This window comes from Vanellus vanellus (genome assembly GCF_965231255.1).
Source record: "Vanellus vanellus genome assembly, chromosome: 16".
Lineage (NCBI taxonomy): Eukaryota > Metazoa > Chordata > Aves > Charadriiformes > Charadriidae > Vanellus > Vanellus vanellus.
Genome location: NC_138921.1, coordinates 8,140,773 through 8,156,849, shown reverse-complemented (window position 1 = coordinate 8,156,849; position 16,077 = coordinate 8,140,773).

Below are 16,077 nucleotides of genomic sequence, written 5' to 3'. Positions count from 1 at the left end.
GAACAATTGTAAGTAATGAATGAAGGAAGTTGTTGTCTTAGGTGTTTTGTAACAAATAAAGAATAAAAAACATTTCAAAGAAATGAGAAGGAACCTGTTAACAATTCCCAGCTCCTCCTGAAGCGCAAGCTTGCTCGCACTTGCCACAGTAAGTCCTGTTCTGAGCAAATAAATAACCCCTAAGTGAGAGCCAGAGATTAACTATGTTCTCCCATGGAGCTTGCAAAGCAGCAATGTCTTTCATGGGAGCAATTTGTCTGAGAAGTTGGCAACACACTCCTTGTCTCAGTGATGTAGATCCTAGCGAGTCCAGAGAGAGAGGATCCTTTGTTGCCTCTATTAATGCTAGAATTATTTTGAATAGACATCTTCCATCTCTCTGTTGAGCTGGATCTCCATCCCTTGCAGCTACAGACAGGAGTAACCGTCAGGGTATTGTGTGGTGGCTGGCGTGGAGCAGTGTTCACTCCAGATAGAATTTCCATACAGAAATCTGGCAAAAGAATGGCAGTGGAAATTGAACTGGAATGTGTTATTTGTGTGCTCTAATTGCAATAATACTTTGGAAATACATACTGTGCTTTGAGACTTGCAAACATATTTCATTGAAGTTAATTACATATTGACACATCAGTTAAAATGTATCAGGAAGGACTCCTCCTGCTTGATGTGTTGTATTAACTGTCATACACTGCTCTTGCAGGAAGGAAATTTAATTTGGAATGATCAGCTTGGACTTTATGCAGCCTAGGCATGGAATTAATGACACTGAAACTGCTTGTTATTTCTTTTTGCCTTTACATATCTGGCTTTAAAATGAAGCTTCACAACAGCAAATGTTGTATATTGAAAAGCAGGGGGAGCTCTTTCTGTCTTTTACATTTAAAGAGATCAGTATTTGTGCTAGTTCTGACTAAATGTTTGCAGGCTCCTGATAAAGCTGTAATTAGTAGGGTGTACTAGCTCTTTTCCATGCAGGTAGGTGGATAGGAATGTGGAGTGATATCGAGGTAAGCCAGTCAGCCTTTAAGAGTGCTTGTCATGTTCCTGTGCTCCGATTCTGCTGGTTAGCAGGAAAAGGAAGCGGTGCTTGTAAGGCAGATCAATAGGGTGAGAAAGTGTGTCTGATTTGGTGGTGGAGACTGTATGCATGAAGGTATACTGGGGTGGGAAGGACAGAGTAAAAGAAGTTACACCAGAATTATTACACCAGAATTTTTACACCAACGTCTGTCTTCATGTTAGTAGTCACGCTAAAATCTCTAAGCCAAAGCCCACTGAAGGGATGAGGGGCTGTAATTTCCATTGACTTCAAAGGAATTGCTAATGCCCAATTTCTGTCAGCATTTGACCTCCTGAAAATTCAGAGGAATAAAGCCTAAAGGTGTGGGTCCTTTTTGAAGGCTTTGGAAACCAGACTGTTTTTTTGTCTTAGAATCACTGAATAATTTATGTTGGAAGGGACTTTCGGAGGTCATCTGGTCCAAACCCTGCTCAAAGCAGCGTCTTTAAACCTTTTATGACATCCTTGTAAGACTGGGCATATGTGAGTAGTTTGAAGCTTTGTTAGGTTTGAGTCATTCATAAACCGTAAACTGTAACCCTTTTAGCTTGAGCTAAACAGTGACAAAAAACCTCCCTTCAAATACTGAGTGCTCACACTCTCCATGGCAAACGTACAGTGCTAACTTAAGTATGTTTAGTCTTGAAACACAACAGTCAGAGTTCATAGAATCATAGAATGGTTTAGGTTGGAAAGGACCTTGAAGATCATCGAGTTCCAACCCCCCCGCCATAGGCAGGGACACCTCCCACCAGACCAGGTTGCCCAAGGCCTTGAACACCTCCAGGGATGGGGCCTCAACAACCTCTCTGGGCAACCTGTTCCAGTGCCTCACCACCCTCACAGTGAAAAACTTCTTCCTAATGTTCAATCCGAACCCGCTCTCTTCTAGTTTAAAGCCATTCCCCCTCATCGTATCGCTCCATGCCCGAGTAAAAAGTCCTTCCCCAGCTCTCCTGTAGGCCCCCTTTAGGTACTGGGAGGCTGCAATAAGAACTCACCCCGAGCCTTCTCTTCTCCAGGCTGAACAGCCCCAACTCTCTCAGCCTCTCCTCATAGGAGAGGTGCTCCAGTCCTCGGATTGTCCTCGTGGCCCTCCTCTGGACACATAAGAGTTGGTATGATAGTTACTATGGATATAAGTATGATTCTTCACAGATTGACAGGGCAGGGGGCTGTGGCTTTGGGGAACGGAACTTCCAGTGGAAAGGTTTCAGATCAAACACACACATAAAGGTAAATAGCAAGTAGAACCATTGCAAACTGGTGTGCTAAAACAATTAGGAGTTTTCATGGAATGATAACTAAAAAGTATTATAAATGTTGAGTAGGTAATTTTTTTTACTTTTAATTTAAAAATCTTTATGTTAGGTTCATTAGAAACAACATGCAAAAGTGTGAGAAGTAGAATCACTCTAAAAATAAAGTAAAAATTAGTTTGAATAATGATGGATGGAGATGCTAGTTAAACTTAAAAGAGAGAATTGAGATCAGCTGCTATTAAAACTGATATATGCAGAATGCATGGAGCAAGGTGAAATTTGCAGTTCAGAAGATTACTGTAGATCTACTGTCTGCAGTTGGAATTGTAGCTACTGCAAAAATTAGTGGTGTCCATAATCATGATTAATATGTTTGGCGAAAGATACACACAGTAATAATTTCTGCTGTATAGGATAAAGAGTTGAAGTTTACTAGCTGGGCATAAGTCTTCTGAAAGCTATAAATTTTAATGTTTAAGTGTATAGAACATTATGAGGCAACTCTGGTCTTTTGCTGGTGAAGATACAGTAAATCCATGGTGACCTTATGGTTATATGAAATTAAGAATGCCAAATGTTGGACAGCTGGGACTTGGTATTTGCTTGATATCGATACTATAAATAGTTTGAAGCATATTAAAGGTAGGGTCCAAATTTTTTTTATACCACTTGGGGCAGCTGGACGAACAAAGGAAGGGAATTTACCTGCATTTTGTACTGGTCTTGCAGTGTAACTGTCAAATACTGGCTGAGGATACTGTATTAGCTAGCAAAGCCATTTTCTTGATTTGACCTCTTTGTGGGCTAACCACACCTCCACTAAGTAATTCCTATCTTACTTTTTCCTCATTCAGCAGGGTTTATCTAAGCCAGCTATCTGGGGAGGTCCCAGTTGACTGGAGGTTGGCAAATGTGATGGCCATCAATAAGAAGGGCCGGAATGAGGATCTGGAGAACTACAGGCCTGTCAGGCTGGAGCTGGTGAAGGTTCTCGAGCACACGTCCTGTGAGGAGCAGCTGATGGAACTGGGTTTGTTCAGCTTGGAGAAGAGGAGGCTGACAGGAGACCTTATTACTCTCTACAACTACCTGAGAGGAGGTTGTAGCAAGGTGGTGGTCAGTCTCTTCTCCCAAGTAACAGGCAAGAGGACAAAAGGAAACGGCCTCAAGTTGCACCAGGGGAGGTTTATGTTGGATATTAGGAAAAATTTCTTCACTGAAAGGGTTGTCAAGCATTGAGTCAACATCCCCGAAGGTATTTAAGAGACATGTAGATGTGGCGCTTAGGGACATGGTTTAGTGCTGGAGTTGGCAGTGTTAGGTTTATGGTTGGACTAGAAGATCTTAAGGGTCTTTTCCAACCTAAATGATTCTGTGAATCTAATGTGTTTTCACATTCCAGAGTTTTTGACTGTGTGGCCAAGTGAAAGCATGTAAGCTGTTGCATGCAAGTTGCTATGCTAAATCTGGCATGCTTTTAACAGTATAAAATATTGGGGTCTGCATCTCATGTAGTTGAACCGTTTTGTAGGGAAGAAAAGAATATAAATAGAGTACTTATACCAGATTTGGAAATCAGTAATATTGTAGAAGGATCTTACTTGCAAAAGAAAACTTCCTCTGTCAGCTGTATAGTCATAGAATCATAGAATTGCTGAGGTTGGAAGGGACCTTTAAGATCATCAAGTTCAACCATTAACCTACCCTGACAAAAACCACTTCTAAACCATGTCCCTAAGTACCACATCTACCCTTTTTTTTAAACACCTCCAGGGATGGTGAATCCACCACCTCCCTGGGCAGCCTATTCCAATGTTTAATAACCCTTTCAGTGAAAAAGTGTTTCCTAATATTCAATCTAAACCTCCCCTGACAGAACTTAAACCCATTTCCTCTCATCCTATCACTTGTTCATTCCTTTAGTCACCAAAAGTATTAGTCACCTTTCTCTTTCTCCATAGTAGAGAGACCAGATTAGAAATAGTGTTTGATTGGAAAATGTAGTGATCACAAAACTGCAAAGCAGTATGTGCTCCTTCTTAGAGGATGTGTTCCTTTATAGCCTATGGCCAACCTGATACCTTAAGCATGCCCATTTCAATTTTCATATGTCTCTGTTTTCATAGTGCCTGAGGTGCTTGAGTTTGGCATTTGATTGCCCTTGACCTCTTACAGAGGAAAAAGCCATCTCTGCTAGGGTGTTCATAACTTACGCAAACAGAGAAAAGGAAACTAATGGCACTTTTAGATTATTGTCTTTGCTTAGCATTACTGTCTCTTTGTTGTTTATAGGCACAGGTCAGATAGATAGTCCTGTATACACTCATTCAGGTTCTGTAACTGATGGATAATGCATCTGTTTCCTCTAAATTGGCATGCCACGATGAGAATGTGAGCAGCTAAATAACTGGAGTCAAGAATAAGCGCTTAGCCCTTGCTTGGGTAATCAATCTCACAGACTCAATAGGAGGCATGCTACGGAAATAGCAGGAAAGACAATCTGAAAAGATGTGGGATGATTTCTTTAGCGTAAATGTGGTTTCATGTCACTTTATTTCCATGACTCACTATATCTAATATAAACAATAAAAGACAGAAGAGGACTGGCTTTCTGAGGGTGGAATCAAATATGAATAAATTTAACAGGAATTTAAGCTGCAGAGAGCTCTACTGGAACCTTTTTGGGTTACGTCTGACACTTATCCTGTCATTACTGGCTGCAAAATGAATATTTCAGCCTTTTTATTCAGCAATGCTAGCAAAAAAAAAAAAAAAAAAAAAGGAAAAAAAAAAAAAGCGTTGTTTTAACCCTCTGTCCCACTGTACATAGTTCTTATTTTATGCTGTTTCTGAGGTAAGCTATAAGTACCTTTTGGAACAAATAATAAATGTAAACTATATCCCCAGGCAGAGGTAGTAACAGAAACAGGATGCTGAACGGAGGAGCGAGTGGTAAAAAGCAGGAGTAAGCAGCTTTATTTTAAAAGTACAATCAAATCATGCTTACCACTGTTGCAGTGCTTTATCCTCACGTCTTTCAAGCTGCCTACTAATACTGAGGAATTTTGCACTGAGCACATCAACTCGCTCCTTTGGCGACTGCGTTGCGACAGTGCCTGGAGGCCTCAATTGGGACTAAGACCATACTGTGCTTGGCACAGAACAAATGAGGAAAATTAAGTCAGTCCTTTCCCAAGGAACTCGCTAGAGAAAAATCTAGCTGTGATGACAGTTGTGGTTAGGTCTCCGTGGACACATATTAAACTGAAAAAAGTCAGCTCCTGTTATAAAGAATATAAAATACAAACTATTCATATTCTTGTTTTGCAGTTGTCTTTATCTGTATCAGTGTATGCTAGGAGACGGCAGAGCAATCTACTACAGTATATACACACACAGAGCATGCATGTTTTATTTGTCTTGCATATTGATAGTGATTGTACTTGGATTTATTTTCATTTATCTGGCACATATTACAGTCAATCTTGCGAAGTTGTATTTTGTAGGTTTATCTGACCAGGTTGGAAGGGGAGGCCCATCCGTATCTCCTCTTTTTTCTCATCTGCTCAGCATTTGGTGGGAGAGGGCTTTGCAACTGGAGCATTTTCTGACTGCAGGACTCCATCATTGCAGGCTGCTTTTTCTAAGTAATTCCTTTTTACATTCTGCTCTGCAATCCCACTGGGTGCCTGCTCAGCAGTGCTTTAACTTCTGAATATTGAAACCAGCAGGTATGGTGAGAATGGAATATTTTAAACAGCAGAAGAGACACTTGGTGTAACGTATAATATCTGACTCTATACGATGCACTGGAGAGAAAAGCTCTTTGAGTGTCACTTAGGGTACAACTGTTTATAGAGAAGTGATGAGGACTTCCAGGGTATGTGAAGGCTCCAAAACAGGGGAGTGGTGGCAGGTGCTGGAAAAAAAGGAAACACAGAGACATCTCTGGATTGGTGGCTCTACTTTTAAGACAAGATGGATGTAATTCTAAATAAAAAAAATTTGCTTGGCAAGGGTGTAAGATGAGAGACATTTATCCAAAGGTAGACATTTATGGGTAAAGCATCTTATTTTAGTGCCTGTCTGCTGTACCATGTGGAGATAATGATGGTAAATGCTCATCCTTTTAGATTAAGTTGTTGGCTGTGATACGCTCAGACGATGTTACGTTCTAAGGTTTTTGTAACGAAGTGTGACTTTCAACAGGAAAAGAAAAATGCAGTAGAAACTACATGAGCATATAAAATAGGTTTGTGTAGGTCAAGGAAGCAGAAAGAAGGGTGATTCTGGGCTAAAATACGATCACTTCTTGTCAAGTCCCTGAATTAATGATTTACTGGCAAGCAGGCGTGTGTGCATGCGTAGGCGTATATGGGGAAAGAGTCAAATAGATTCCAGTCCAGAAATCGGATTCTTGAGCAAGGTGTTTTTCTTTTTCTTGGATGGGAGAAATAGCTGAGTAGTAACTTTTCTACGAAGTCAAAAGAGGCCACCTTTGACATAAGGTCTCTATGGAGAACAGTACAGAATGTGATAGAGAAAACAACGGGAATGTTTTTTAAGGGGTCTGTTTCTTTTTCTTTTGAGGGCTATTGAAATCGAAAACGTCCCTGAGCGTAGCAAAAAGCAAATTCAACCTAGCTGTGTTATTGATACTCTTCTTCTAAAATGCCGTTCTCAGTTGTCTAACAAACAGGAAATGAAATGCTAATAACTGCCAGTAAGATTGTTTCCTTGCTATGGTTCATTTCTTTGCATATTTAATTCACTCTGAACCTTAAAATAGCTTTTTGGTGTTTGTTTTGGTGGCCTCTTGTTGCTTTATTTGCTTTTTGAATTGATTTGCAAGCTTTCACTTACTTCCTTTTTGCATGAAGATCTGTGGGGGTAAAGGGATTGTCTCTCTTCCTCTCTCCTCTGCTGCCTTGCTTCCTCTCCCCCCTCTCCAAGGCATGTTTCATGCAACATTGAGCTCATCAGCTGGGTTTTTTAATACTCCAAATGGAGGAGTTCTGTAATGGGAGTTGGGAAGCAATACTGTAATACAGTTGGCCTGTATGACTAATCAGTTAGATAAAGAATTCAGGCTGCAGAATAGCAGAGCCTTCATGCTTGATTGATAACAGCAGCTAACTGACTTACTGCCCTTGCTGCTAGCATCCCCCACACTATTAGAGAGGATTTCCAGCATCATACAATAGATTTGTTCCAGTAAGCATAATGCTGGGGTTTGTAGCACATGACATCAAAAACAAAAGAAAAGCAGGTCAAAATGGATGATTCCCTGAATATACTTAGAAAAGCAGGAGTGGAAGAGCCTGAAACTGGTGCTTGCTCACCCCCTACCTGCATACTGCCTACCAAAGCAAGTGGATTTGTCTCCATACTGAGCGCAGTATCAAGAATGTCTCTTATTCCTGATGACCTTTACCATACAGCTTGTTTTTCTTTGGCTCCCAGCCATAGGCAGGGCTGATTTCTTTGGCTAGTAGAGGTTATTCTCTCTGAGTCAGGGCTTATGGAACTGGCATTATACGTAAACATAGAATATATGGAGTGAAATAAAATATCTTTTACGGAACTCGTAGAAAGGAGGAAAAGTTACACTTGTTTAATATAAATGTATCTTAACTTCTTTTGTCCTACAAGCTCTAAATAGCTCTCAGAAACTCATATTGGCTGTCGGTTTGGGTTTTTTTGTGTGTCTAGTAACTTTACTGCACTATCCACAGAGCCATGAATCATACTGGTATATTGAAGAATGAGTTGAGGTGGAGAACTTACTCTTGCAAAGACAAAGATGGAGATTTTCCTGGATGAAATCAAAATCTGTTTATGAACCTCAGGAGAACGATTCCACTCTCCTGTTTAATAAGAGAGTAAGGAGCCAAGAATATGGATGTTTCTAACACATACACATAGTAATACATTTTACGGACACGGTGAACTTATCAGGTGTCAGGTGTTAGCAGATTGATTGCATTCTGTGTCATTGCAGAAACTTAGCTGTATTTTTTTCTTTTTAAATAGCTTTGTGACTGCTGTTCTCATTGCACCTACTAAGACAGAAGCAAAAGACACCTAAAAGACACCTGTCAATTGGATACTTGATTTGGATTGATGTAGATGTTGTTTAGAGCAGAACTCCACTGAATCCATAAACTAATATTTAAGAAATTTCTGTAATCAGACTTCAGTTGCTGAATTGAGATATGTACTCTGATTTTTTTATCTGTACAAAGAAATTGCCTCAACTGTAAATAGGTGGTGATGCTTTCTGTCCAGGGTTTGAGCTTTGTGTTTGACTTAGTACCTGAGAAAGAAGTATTGAGCTACAGTACTGATTTTGGTTTGAAGTTAAATGCTGAAAATTCATTGTGAAGTTGTTAACAGCAGGGAGCTGCTTTTGTGAAGAACTAAATTAGCAGCTTTCAAATCTTTTAGTACTGGCAGACTTAATGACCTCAGCAAATGATTACGTTTTTGTTCTATCCCTGACTCACCAATAGTTGTTTTCCTTTCTGGGTCCATTATTCATAACAAAATGATTTCAGTATAAAAGAGAACTTTACCTTTTACAGTTAGCCTTCTCTTCCTGCTTGCTTCATTCCCTGTTGCCACAATCTAAGCCAAAGAAATACAATTTCAATATTGAATGGCTGGAATTTATGAGACAATTTAGTTTTGGGAAGTGAATTTGTTGTTTTTGATGTAGGGACCTGCCTGAGTGGTTGAAAGCTAGGAACCTGTGGCATGAATGAGAGACAACCCCTCCCAAGCGACTTTGCTAATGAGAGGATTGCCGGTTGTGCTGCACTGTGTGTAGTCTGACCAGGGTTACTCATTCTTAACAGTTTACCTTTTGATCTACATGCCACACATACTTAACACCCAACATATCACAGAAGTGAAAATCAGGCCCTGTGTGTTAACCTGCAGGTGAATCTAACAACCATTTTGATGCTGTCATAAAACTGCAAATTCTTAGGTAGTTTAAAATATACCAGATTGCTTCTCTTAAGCTCTTATGTTAATGTTCCATATTTATGTATGTGCATTACCTAAAAGATGCAAAGTTATCAAATGGAAAATAAGGAGTTTACATTATCTACTCTGAAATGCATCTGCAGCATCTATTTATAAGTGAGGTTTGAACTGATGAACTTTCCTTATGCTGTGCCTCCCAAACAGATGCCAGGAATAGCCACTTACAGAGTTATCATAAAGCTGGTGCAGCTTGAGATGCTGTATATTCAGTGTTTGTCTAAGTCAGTAGTATGCAATGTTGTGGCATAGGGGGGAGGGAATCCTAGATTTAATGCCCGGATGGAGCAAGGGATATTCTGTATATATGACCACTATGAAGATGGAATTTCAAGCTGTTTTGTCTGACGCAAGCAATTAAACAATCTGCTTAATACTGATTTTTTTTATATATATTTTTCAGGCTAGATGTGTCTTATAGACAGCTCTGAATGGCAAATTAATTTTACTTTAGTCTTTTGTGATTGACATGGTCTCCTGGGGCTATAAATCAAAACAATTGATGTTTAACTTGTTTAAAGTTCAATCATGCCCAAGCTTTTGGCTCTTATGAGCATTTTAGCTGTAGAGCTCTGCACCAATGGGGAACAGATAAGGCAAGAAACATTTTGTCATTTTCATTTTTTCTTGGGGAAAATAAGCTGGGGAAAGGATTGTAATCCTCCAGTGATTTGGTGAAATGGATGGGTGGAACAGGATCTGAAAACAGGCTGGAACAAGAAATCTCCTCTAATCAAAACGTTCCTGAGTTGGTTCTGGTGCTCTGTGGAAAGTAAAGGGAGCAGAAAAGGAACACAGAACAAGAATTGTCCTGGTTGGAAAAAGCAGTAGCACTTCAAAAACTCATAATGAAGCATTACTGTGTGTTAAGAGTGGTACTTGGTGTGTGTCGAGTGAAGAGTGTTCCAGCATCTGCCAGAAACCCATTCTTGTCCTACTGATCTCAGAGCAACACGATGCTCTGCAGGAGTGGATTAATTTCCCGTTTATGTTTACGTGCTGTAATTCCATATGGGAAGTGTGCAACCATAGGCAATGTCCTTGGGGAGATGCAGAAAGGATGCAGGAGAGGGGAAATAAGAGGTACTACAGTACGCTTGAGATTGTGTAAGATCTATTAAGGAACTGTGATAGGTAGAAGTCAGGTCTGTTCACAGTTCCTGCACCTGAAGGAAGAAAAGATAGTCTTAAAATATTGCAGAGTGGTTCAACCAATAAATAGATACATTTTTCTGTTATACTTATGTGTGTTTTGTATCTTGCCCATTTCCCTTGTACTCCCACTTGTAGAGATCTTTAAAAATCTTTGCTTGGATCTCTTTGCTGAAGTCTCTGCTTTAATCTTCAGAGCAATCTCAGAAACCTCAGGGCTGCTCCTTCCTGCTTGGTCCAGACACGGGTTGGTCTGCCGATGTCTTGCTTCCTGACCTAACCAAAGGTATCACTCTGGGTATTAAGACTTCATTATCAGATTAGAGTGGACTTCACCATTTTTGGCACTGAAAAGCATTTTACCCAGCAGTATGATCAGAAGGAGACATAAATGCATCTGTCCTTTGTCTAGAACTTTCATTCCTTTATTTCTTTGAGGAGGTGTCTTCATATTATTGTCTCAAAGTCCAATATTTCACTAGCCATTTTGATCTCTTTGCCTTAGGTGTTTCTTAGCAGTGACAGGAAAACTACTTTTTGTATCAGGTAGTGCTTATTTACCTGTATTAATTTATCTTTTCTTAGCATCTCTCTATTTCTATTCCATGACGACAACCTATTTTTAATATTCAGAATTCAAGCTGGTCTGGACTTCGTGAGGTACATGAGCTGTAAGATTCATGCATCGTATGTAATTTGTTAATGATTCAAAACTTGCTCTTCCAAATATATTTTTGATTTTTACTCAGTGTTAGCATTTCTGTAAATGTTCTCTTGGAAAAATTGTTTGCCTGAATACTTAAGGAAGCAGAAATAGCATAAAAATGACTGAGAACAATTAAATTGCGTAAATAAGAGTCCCATAAAATATTTTGAGGCAATTACTCCAAACCTGCTCTAATTATAAGGTTAAAAAGCACAATACGAGTTCTGCTGACACTCTGTAAGTCCGTTCCTCAAAGGAGGGTGGTTTCAAAGCAGCTCTACCCAGATTTACTGGGCTGCTTAGTGGAATCTGCTTCAAGGCTCTAATCGATTAAACCTCTGCTGTTTAATATTAAACAGCATCCCTTCTGTCCTAACCTGCTTTTGCTTTTCTGTCTGCTCATGAGTGGCAGAATTTTATAGAGAAAGAGAGTAGCGTGAATTTTATGGAGACAGTCCTTCAGTTGAGCTAAATGGATCCTGAATTAAAGAACAGAAAATCTTACTTTGCTTCTTCAGCAGGGTGGGGTTATGAACACCGTGGAGCAATGCCCATTGTTAACTAGAAATATTAACACCAAGACATGGTTTTATATTCTGGGTTTTGTTTTTTTTTTTTCTCTGTCTTGGTCCTCTAATGGATATTTTGACGACTAAGACTAACACCTCCTAGCTGTCCTATGCTTTTCCCATTTGTACTCTAAGGCCAGACCTAGTCGAAAATACCAGGTTATTTGCAGTATACGTATTCAGTGTATTTTCTACACCATTAAGAACAGTTCATCATACATGAATGTTTAACAGAAAAGTAATAATAAAAATCCTCTAGTAATGTGTGTTGATACTACTAGCAGAGGGACTAGTTGTCTTTGCTCCAGGCAGGCACCAGGCACCCTGGAATATCGCTTGGGTCTGCCGGGGGGTACCTGGAGCAGGATGTGCTGCCCAGCCACTGCCCTGCACTGCCGGGTAGCTCCGGAGCTGGAGCAATTTCAGACATGAGCCCAGAGAATGGCCTGACGTTTTTCCAGTTTCTAAGGTATGTTGCTTGCTCTTACGGGCTGACATTCCTCATGGCAGTTCGCCCCCAAAATGTTAAGTGACCACCATAAAAGAGAAGCCTTAAGGTTAGCTGCAAGAGGTTTTAATCCTGATCTACTCTATCTTAACAAGGTTCCTGGCAGATCTGATTTCAGTTGTGTTGTGTGGGGTTAATTGCTTGGCAGGTAAAAGGATATTAATAAATAATTCTTAATTATAAGGTGTATCGAATTGCTAAAGGAGGAGATAATATCTCTTCATGACAATGTTGTGCATAGTACAGCTCGCCTACCAAATGAAAAGGGATAAAATAATAATTTGCACAGTCAGATGTTTTGAAGCCACAGGGGCAGGTAACAAGATTTGAACATCATTGATTCATCTGTGAGCAGAACCAGAGTACAGGCAGTGAGATCAGCAAAATAACCTGCTGGTGTGTCAATTAAATCTCTATAGTAAACAATCCAAACAAGTGAAATTTCGCTTAAGGCTTTTGCTGCCTGTTTCTATAGCAGTAGCTTATTCACTACTAGACAATTCTAGTGGTTAAATAGTATTAGGGGGTTTTGTATCTTCAAAGTACTGTCTGTTAAACAAGATTTTGCAAGGACTGTTGCATTAAGTTTCTGAATTATTCCAATTTCAGAGAGTCAGAATAAACAGTTAGCAAGTAAAGTTTTAAATCACAAGCAAAAATGGAACAGAAGTTCATAGTTTTCAAACATTTACCTGCTTGGACCACTATATCTTGGACACTGCCTAAGATAGACATATATTACACATATTGAAAAAACAGGTGATTTAGCACACAAAAATCACAGTGATTTTTTTTTTTTTTTTAATTTCCCTTTGGTCATTTTGTTTTTAAAAATAGGTACAAAGACTTGAAATTGTTACTGAATGCCCCCAAAAGTGGTAGGTGGATTTTATGGGGTTTTTTTGTTGGTTGGTTGGGGTTTTTTTAGCACCTCTGATGCCTAGTCATGGACCAGTACTGCATTTAGGTCTTAGAGACAGGGATTTATAGCCAACTGTTTAATATTTTGAAGTTGTCATGAAGGCTAGGATTTGAGACCCAAACTTAATCTCTCTGTGTCAGCTTAAACTTGGTTATTTTGTATTTACAGAAGCAGAATGACTCGGTTCAATTACAGGGGAGCGCCTTAGATTAGTTTCTTCCATGGTGAAGCATGCAGCAATCGGGGATGTGTTTAGAACATTGTTTTTATTGCCTTATGAAAGTCCCAGGTGATGTCTGAGATTGCAGTGCACCAATTTCTTTCTTGTCCTGGAGAACATCCAGAACAAATTATCAAAAGTTGGTTGCAGGCAAAACAGCTTTAGAAGACCCATCTGAAGTGCAAAATACTGTAAAGACTAGGACCGTCTTAGCTTGTAAAAAATAAATAAAAAAAATAAAATGTAGTTTTAGATTACATCACATTAAAATGTAGGACCATATGGCTTAGATCTGTTTAGCTTACTAAAAATACAGTATACTCTAAAATATGCCTCAAGTTTCTCTTTGAAGACTCGGTGCTTCTCAGGTTGTCACGGGAGCTTATGACACAGTGCTGAGGAGATGATTAAGAAGAAAGAAAGAGGGAGCTCCGGGCTCAACGTAGTTGTGGTGGAATGGAGGAAGGATAAATCTGATTTCACTTTGCCAGTTTCTCCATGAGTAAACCAGTATAATGCAGTAGAGGAAATACGCAGAAAACTAATACCTTCCGTACCCAAGTGTTCAGAAGCATCCCCCAATTTTGTAATTTGCATTCCATGGTGGACTGTGTAATTCCCTGCCTTTCCTTGAGGAAGGCATCATTTGACTGGAAGATTCCACGTTGAGGGCTCTGATGGCAAATCACTGTATTGCACCATGTTGCGAGGAGTTCAGCAAACTCTTCTTCTGCAGTTCTGTAGTATTTGGGCCATACTATAGATGCTTCTGCTGTAGTAGAACGTCTAGATTCATTATCCAGGGTAGCAGCCTACATTCCTTCTGTGTGTAATGTTATCCTGAGAAGGTACTACTGTAAGTTTGTCTCCGTTCTTACTTTTCCTTGGCACCAGCTCTGGGCCACTGTGCGAGAGTAGGAGTCCAGAGTACTGGAATAGCTGAAATATTTAAGGCCAGTCTTGTACTTCAGTAGACTTGCACTTGATGTTGAATTTGTTCCAGCTTCTCCATATTTTTAGATATTGTAGCATGAAATTTCACACCACCCAAACCGTGGCTTCAGGGCAATAGCACTCATGTGGCCGGTTTCCCCAGCTCCAGTAGGACTAATGGCGTGAGTAAAGGGTGCAATTCTGCATCCATTCTTTTCTCATTATGCAATAAAACGTGTTAACTGTCATAGCTTTGTTCTTCAAAGTTAATTTTGACACAGTCTATATATCTATTTCTAAATGTCAAGTACAAAGGGGAATAGTTCCCCGTGTAATGAGAATCTTCAATAGTACCCGCTGTCCTGGGCAGTATGTGTATTAATAAAGAGTGGAGAAATTTAAGTCCAAGGGCTGCTGATGGTGAGTGATTCTGAGTAAATTGGTATAATAAACTGAAAGGAAAACACAGCACTTAGAATGACATTTTTAGCTTTGTTCATGTGTTTCTGGGTAAAGAGGATTTTTTTAATGATCTGATTTCTTTCTCAATTGGACTCACAAGAGCAGTTTTACATGGAGAAGGAATAATGCGAAGGTTACACAATTTTGCAGTAGATGTTAAAACTTAGTAGAGCTATGGCAGGGGAATGAAATTTCAGGGTTATGACTGGGTAACTGATATTACTAGATATGACTGAAGATGAACACACTGTACCAAGTTTACCTCATTTGATTTAACCGCATCCTCTTTAATGAACTGGAAACATAAATTGATTGCACATTCACCTGGGGATATTTTTCTCTAAGTGATGAAAAGTGTTCCTCTAACCCCTAAAATCAGTTTAATTATTTCCATTTGACTGAGAGTTTAAAAATTCCTATGATTTCAGATACAGCCTGACAGTTTTGCTTGCTTTTATTTTACTCCGCCGTTCCATGTCCATAACCGAGAGTGACTGTGCCTGCTCCTACCTTTAGTAACAGCTGTCCTGGCAACATACGTGGGTTCACTGCTGCTGTTTCTGTCAAACCCTTATGTGTACAGGACACACACACACGCACACACACACAAGGGTCATTTTTATTGAGACTTACTGCAAAATAGTTTTATAACATGAAGTACTAGTGGTTTATCAACAGCAGGGAAGTACTGGGGCTGACCAACTGTGAAGAGCAACACTCCAGGTTGTTCTTCATACATTCACTCCATGGTGAGTTTGATTATTGCTCTGGTCTGCTTTCAAGATAGGAATGAAACTGCTCTGTCACTTTTCTTAAAAAACAGTCAAACCTCAGACCAAAAAACCCCGAAATCACACTGCCTCCATCCCAAACCAAACCCCCGCAGCCCAGCCCCCGCCTGGCTCTGTGCTGGAGGAAGCGTTTGGTGGAGTTGTATGCTGCTGTGTTACGTTGTTCCAATGGAGAAAGTCTTCGTCCTTTTCTTCTATTCCCAGTTTTCCAGATTTAGTCTGGGTAGTTTCTGCAGTCTAATTCTATTATAGCCAATTGAGGTTTTCTAATTTTACAGTGAATGAGCCGGTGTGATCCTTTTCGTTTCTGTGATATGACAAACCATTGGAGTTGGTGTATGAATTAAAAAGAATATTATATACATTGAAGTGAAATAGCTGAGTTTAAGGATACATAGAAACTGCATGAAAAAAATCTGTTCCTCTTCTCTAATTATGTAAG